The sequence below is a fragment of the Zingiber officinale genome, chromosome 2B (genome assembly GCF_018446385.1).
Source record: "Zingiber officinale cultivar Zhangliang chromosome 2B, Zo_v1.1, whole genome shotgun sequence".
Lineage (NCBI taxonomy): Eukaryota > Viridiplantae > Streptophyta > Magnoliopsida > Zingiberales > Zingiberaceae > Zingiber > Zingiber officinale.
The window spans coordinates 119,206,164-119,213,446 of NC_055989.1; positions in this window are offsets into that span (position 1 = coordinate 119,206,164).

Sequence of the window (7,283 nt, forward strand, 5' to 3'; positions counted from 1 at the left end):
GGCTGCATCTCCTACCCGGGAGAGCACTATGGGGCCTGAGGTTCCTGTCGTGTCACCCCGCATATCAGTCCTGGCTCCCGGTCGAGATATAACTCCTGAGCAGGCTTCTTTGCAAGCGCCAGCTTCTTCTCCCGGTTAGCCACATTTATCCTTAGCGGACCAGCCCAGGAGCTCTGACACTCCATCTGCCTCCCTTCCCTTAGATGCTCCCGCGTCTACTTCTAGATCCCGGAGGAAAACTTGCAAGAAATATTCCTTTACTGATTTTTGGCGAGTGCCTTCCTCCACAGGCTCAGGGGTCGCCGCTGAAACTACTGATGGGGCTCCTCCCCTTACTTCTTTGATCGAGTTAGAGGGCGATTTAGCAGCCTCCTGGCACTTTGGCAATGGCAAATTTTGGAAGAATGCTCCGTTTGGGGGGGGGGGGGGGGGGCTAGATCAAGCAGCTTGTTAGATGGCTGTTGTAAGTCTTTCTACCTTTATGTTCCTCTGCTGTAATCTTTTTTAACTTTTCTTCTTATATCTGACACAGGCTTGCTCCGCCAATCTAAGTGCCGTTAAGTACGCCTGCAGCTTGCAGAGAGAAAATGAAGTGCTGAAGGCTCGGCTGGAGGAAATAGAACTGCCCTTGACTTCCCGCGATCCGCTCAACCCAACTCCTGGAGATCTGGCACACTATCTTCGCTTAATTGGAGAGTCTGCCGAATCGGCCCGCGATCTTTCGCACGTAGCTTTTGACAAGATAAGGGTCTTGGAAGCAGCTTTGCAGACAAGTGAGTCAGAGTTGGCCTCCGAGGCAGAAAAGCGCCAAGATCTAGCGGCTGAGCTAGAGAAGAAGGATGCTCAATTGGCTAGCTTGCAAGAAACCCGGGAGAGTCTTCAAAAGACCCTGGCAGAAGTCCAAGGTCAACTGGCTTCTAGCTCCGACTGGGAGAAAACTCTTCAGAGCCAGTGCGAGGCCGACCAAGCAACTCTTAGATCTGTACAGGCCGACCTTCTGAAAATTCAAGAGGATGTCTCCCAAAGTCAAGAAGCTCTAACTCAAGTCCGTGCTGACAAGGAGAAAGCAGAGACCAAGCTGGCCGATTATTTGGTAGGCGAAGTGGGTCGGCTGAGGGCCTACAGACAAGCATATGTTACCTCCCCCTTCTTCATGAAGAAAATGGGAGATATAATGAATTTCATGGTATGCTGCGGCGTGGGCGGAGGAGCTTGTCAAATGCTTGAACAGAATATGATTCTAGTTGTCCCTTCGGAAGATTTCCTGGACATAGGTCGCATCATGGACGAGCTTCCTGAGGGATCTTTCCCTTCTTTTAAAGATGATGACGACCTCTTCCTTCTTCCCGAGCCTCCAGTCGACTCTTCATCTGGCCCTACTGAGCATCTAGCTGGCCCCACCGAAGATAATCCTCCTCCTGCTGACAAAAAGCCTTAAGCTGGTTATATGTATTACACTCTTAGACACTTTTTTGATGTACAGATCAACTTTTTTGCAACTTATTCACTGATTTTTCTTTATTTCAACGTGCTTATCTTCCTTGTGATATCGCTTGCCCGCAGATTTTCATTGGTTCCCTAGCTTTGTTTGTAATGTGGCTCTATTGTTGATAATCTTGCATACTTCCCTTCTGAACCGACCTCAAGGCTCTGCTTATAATTTGGCCGCCTATTTTAGGTCCCATTCATCCTAGACCGGGGATCTTTCTAGTTCCTCAATCTGCATCCTGTCCTTGGCCAATCTTCGGCCTCGGTCTTACTCCCGACTTGCATCTCATCCCAGGCCTGAATAACCAAGGACCAGCCTCAGTCTTACTCCGACCTGCGTCTCATTCCAGGTCTGGATAATCGAGGGTCAGGAACTTAGGAGTTACGCATAGACCGGGGTGCCTCGTGATCCAGGTCTGAATAAACGAAGACCGAGAAATCTAAGAATTATCCCCAGTTCGGGAAAGTATGAGCACTTTAATAACTGCTGATATCTTTTCCCGAGATCCTCCTCGTATATCGCGCTGGTGCTCTTCCGAATATGCCCTTGGGCGTTACTTCCGAAGCGGATCCTACGGTTCTCATTGTTCCCGCCATTATTTTGCGCCGATAGATGATGGTCTGACGAAATTACCCCTTTGCTAGGCATCTATAAATATTCTCCTCACTCTTGACTGGCAACGCTTGATATCCTTTTCTTCTTCCTTTTACTTGCATCCCTCCTGCCCCCGCTGCTTCCGCCTCGATCGACTTTCGCTTGATCTTTCCTCTTTTCGTCTCCACTTCTTATGGCGTCTCCTTCTTTTCTCTCTTCTTTGGCGTCGATACTTTATCCCGGCTCTTCCTCTTTCGATGAATGTGCTCGAGATGACTACGTTACACTTATAGGGTCGAAGATGACGTGCAAGTGATCATCCCAACTGGAATACATCAATTCTTCAATCCCCCTGTTAGCTCCAGCACCTTCTTTAGAGAACAATTCGTGGCCGGCCTTCGTCTTCCTATCCATCCTTTCTTTACCGACATAGGCCGCTATTTCCAGATTCCTCTGGGACAACTGACACCCAATTCTATAAGAATACTTTGTGGCTTTGTAATTCTGTGTGAAGTGTGCGAAATATCCTGGTCCGCCTACTTATTCCATTGCTTCTTCACCCTACGACGCCAAGAAGAAGGCAAATTTCATTTTCAGCCCTGTCCCCGAACTAATTTTTTCTCATCCCTACCGCCTTCTGACCCGAGCTGGAGGGAACAATTTTTCTTCATTGCCTTTCCCTGTGACGTGGAGTGGCCCCTGCGATGGCAACAGTTACTTCCTTCCTCTCTTGAACTGGGAGAATTTCATCTCGACGCTTCTTATTTGGAAGTCTCGTCTCGTCTGGCCAGCTGGCACATAAACTTAATGCGTCTACTATCTGAGGAATTGTTGTCCTACTTTCGCCTGAGCAATCTGACCCATGAGACGCCTCGCTCCCTGGATAAGCTTCTTTGTCTGTTCTGTCATCATTTCATGGGCATTTTTTTCTTCTATGGCAAGTAATTTCACACTTTACCCGGTGCAGCTGAAGTCTTAACCCATGCTTCGGAGGTTCATCCCCTTCCTCTGAGTGACATGGAGATAATGAGGCGAGGCCGAGTTATCCTGCAGAGAAGAGCACTCCCCCACTCGTCTTCGACTTCAATCGGTGGGGCTTCATCGACCAATCCTCCGATCAGACCTGTTCAGCGAGGGTCTCCTGCTGCCCGACCTTCTCTATTGGCCCGTCTTACTCGCTCTCGGACTGCTCGTGCCCCTCGACCAGCCACTCCCACTCGCCCCCGGGCTGCCCGTCCACCTCGGTCGGCTACTCTCGCTCGCCCCTGGGCCCCACGTACGACCCGGCCTACTCCCCCAACACCACTACCCTCGGTTAGTCCTCCTCGAGCCACTTACATCCCCAGTCAGGGCCTTGGTGAAAGGCCTATGGGCCTTGGCGGAAGAACAGACAATGTCTCCCTTGCCAGTCCTGCTTTCAGAGAGGCTTCTCAGGCGGCTCGCAGGGCTCGTGCCACAAATGAACGCCTGAGTCAAAACGCCCCAACTCCCTCTAGATGCAGGGCTCGGTCGTCCTCCGATGATTCTGACTCTGACGATCAGCCGCTATCTCAAAGATGTCGGCACCGAGCACCGAGCCCCTCGCCTGATGTCCGACTCTGACCCATCATCTATCCCTTCTCCTCCTCCAAATGCAGCTGCCTCTCCTACATCCCCTCAGGTGACTCCACCTCCAATCCCGAGCCATGTAGCTGATCCCCCTACTTTATCCAACTATCAGGCCGAGCCCCCATTGGCTCATCCTTCCACCTCACAGCACGCTCAGGACAATGAAGCTGGCCCCTCAGAACGACCTTCCACTATCCCGCCTGCCATACCTCATCAGGGGCCTTCTTCAGCTCCTTCTGGTATAACCGTCGAGCCTTCAGCTCCTCCAGGCTCAACCGCGGGTCCCTCATGACCCCCTCCGCTTATTTATCAGAATTATTGCACTACTCTTCCTTCTGAGGAGTAGTTATGGTCTCAGACAGATGTTCCCACCAGCTCCCTAAAGATAAAAGGTCGTCTGGCCACTCTATGGGAAGAAAGCCTGCAGCATATGAATTCCTTATCTTCCCCAGCTCAAATGGACCAATTCGCATAATTATATATCAAGGTAACCTTTAAAGATTTCCCAACTATTGCTTTTCCCGCTCTTATCAGATACTTTCTGTATGTTCCAGGCCTGTGCAGAATCTCTGATAGTGAACCATTCCTTCCATGCTACTCATTATCAAAATAAGATGCTGCGCGACCAGGTTGCTGAACTGGAATTGCAACTGAATGATCCTGCCCAGGCTAGCCATGCTCTGAGGGCCGAAATAAAAGATTTAACCAAAAAGAAGAATAGTCTGGAAGTATCCCTGGCCCGAACCAACCATAAACTTAGAGATCTCCAAGAAAAATAAAGTCAGACTGATAGTGTACACCAACAGAGTATGAATCAGCAGGCTTCAGAGCATCAAAGAGCTATGGACCAGTTAGCTCAAAAGTTGCGTGCTGCCGAAGCTCTGGTGCAGGATCAAGACTAAAAGTTGAAATCGCAGGAGGCCCTTTTGAAATCTCAAGAGACCCAGCTAACTTCCCAAGAAACAGAATTATCTACTACCAGAAGTGAATTGGCTCAGGCTAGGACCACCACAGAGGGCGTGTCAACAGCTCTGGCGATCTACAGAGAAGGGGAGAACAATCGCTGCTTGCAAAACCGTGCTATGTATCTGCGTTCTCTAGAATTTTGTGCACAGGTGGGACATCGTTTTTCCACATCTGCTATCTATGGGGCGGGCGGGGCTCTGCGACAACTTCACGAGCAAGACTATTTAAAGTCCCTTCCACCTCCTGAATTCTTAGACCATGATCGGATCCTCAAAGAGATACCGGATGAGATATTTGCTCCTTTCGAATGATATTTTTTGGCTTCTTGTACATAATGACTTGAGAATTGCTTGTAAAGTATTTTACTGTTTCTCCGTTTGCCTTCCAAGGCTTGCTTTATTAACATTGCTTAGCTTCGTTATAGAAAGTATTAGGACATACAGTTTCTGCTTTCACATCTTTCGCTTTCTCCGATCTGCCTTTCCCCCGATCTGCTAACCCCATCTGTGACATGTCACAGCTTGGCTTGTCACTCGGTCTTCACTTCTCAGCCTGTCTCTTCAAACTCGATAAAGTCGCAAGGAATTAGCGCTCCAGGGTCGATCCAGCCTCTTGCCCCCTTCATCTTGTAAATAATAGGCTCCGAATGCCAACTTTTTAATGACTTTATAATGTCCATCCCATTGTGGTGCTAGCTTAGTCACGTCCCCCACTGGCTTGATTTACTTCCAGACCAGATCTCCTTCTCCAAAGAATCGAGGAACTACTCTTCTATTGTAATTCTGTCTCATTCTTTGTCGATAAGCCTCCAGCCGAGCCACCGTTTGGTCGCAGGTCTTGCTAATAAGATCCAGTTCAACTAATCGCCGCTCCATGTTTCCTTCATCGTATAGTGTCCTTCTGACCGACGGTACTCTAATTTCTATAGGTGCTACGGCCTCATTTCCATAAACCAGGTGAAATGGTGTCAGACCTGTGCTTTCCCGAGGTGTTGTACGATAGGCCCACAGAATGCTTGACAGCTCTTCCACCCAATTGCCTCTGACATGATCCAGCTTGACCTTCAAACCTCGCACTATCTCTCTGTTGATTACCTCGGTCTGACCATTGCTTTGAGGATAAGCTACTGAAGTGAAGACTTGCGTTATGTCAAATCCCTTGCACCAGACCTGGATTCTTTGTCCTTGAAATTGCCTTCCATTGTCAGACACCAGCTTGTGAGGAATACCAAACCTACAAAGGATGTTCTTCCACAAGAATTGAATGACAACCTCTTTTGTGATCCAGGCCAGGGCTTCTGTTTCTACCCACTTAGAAAAATAGTCCACAACCACCAATAAGAAGCGCCTCTGACCTGGTGCCATCGAAAATAGTCCCACGACATCCATGCTCCATTGATCAAAAGGACAAGACACTATAGACGTTCTCAACAGGGCCGTAGGTCAATGTGTCGGGTTTTGATGTTTCTGGTAGGACAAGCATGTGTTCACCAACTTGTGAGCATCCCTTTGTAAAGTAGGCCAGAAATACCCGGCCAGGAGCACCTTGCGAGATAATGTCCGACCGTCTACATGATTGCCACAGCATCTCAGATGTATTTCTCTCAAGGCCTGGTCGGCTTCCTCCATACTCAAGCATTTAAGTAAGGGTCGAGAGAAGGACCTCTTGTAGAGCTGGTCCCCAATCATGACATTAGCATGAGCCTGCCTCCTTATCAATCAAGATTCTTCGGGATTTGTAGGTAAGATACCTTGCCTGAGATAACTGATCACAGGTGCACGCCAATCAATAGTTGCTTCTGCATTGTTTTGCAAATCTATCTGGGCTATCAGAAAGGTTTGTGCCGTTGACCGATCCAGCACCCAAGTAGTTAAGGAACTGGCTATCTTTGCTAATTTGTCTGCTCGCTCATTCTCCGACCTGGGTATCTTTGTTACAGTGACCTCTACAAATTTCGCCTTCATCTTCTCATAAGCTTCCCGATACATTTGTCATTTATCACAATTTATAACAAAGTTATCGGTAACCTGCTGAGTCACCAACTGAGAATCTAAATAGATGATTACCCGAGCTGCCCCGACATGTCGGGCTGCTTGCAGTCCAGCCAACAAAGCCTCATACTCTGCCTCATTGTTAGTGGCTCGGAAATTCAATCGAACCGCCAACTGAAGTATATCCCCTTGAGGAGATATTACCAAGACACCAACCCCACTTCCATGATGATTGGAAGACCCATCCACATAGATCTTCCACGTTTCTTCAGGGCTGGTTTGATGTATCTCTGTTAAGAAATCTGCCAAGGCTTGTGCCTTGATAGCGGTGCGAGGCTGATATTGTATGTCATATTCTCCCAACTCTATGACCCATTTAATAAGCCGACCCACAACTTCTACATTGGTCAGTGCTCTTCCCATGGTACTATTGGTTAAGACTGTGATTGGATGCGATAAAAAGTAAGGTCGTAACCGCCGAGCCATAAGGACCAATCTGTAAACCAACTTTTTGAGGACCGTGTATCGAGTCTCGGCTCCTTTCAATAAATGGCTAAAAAAATATACTGGCCGTTGTACATTGCCATGTTCTTTAACGAGTACTGCCCCTACAGCCTCAGGGGTGGCTGACAAGT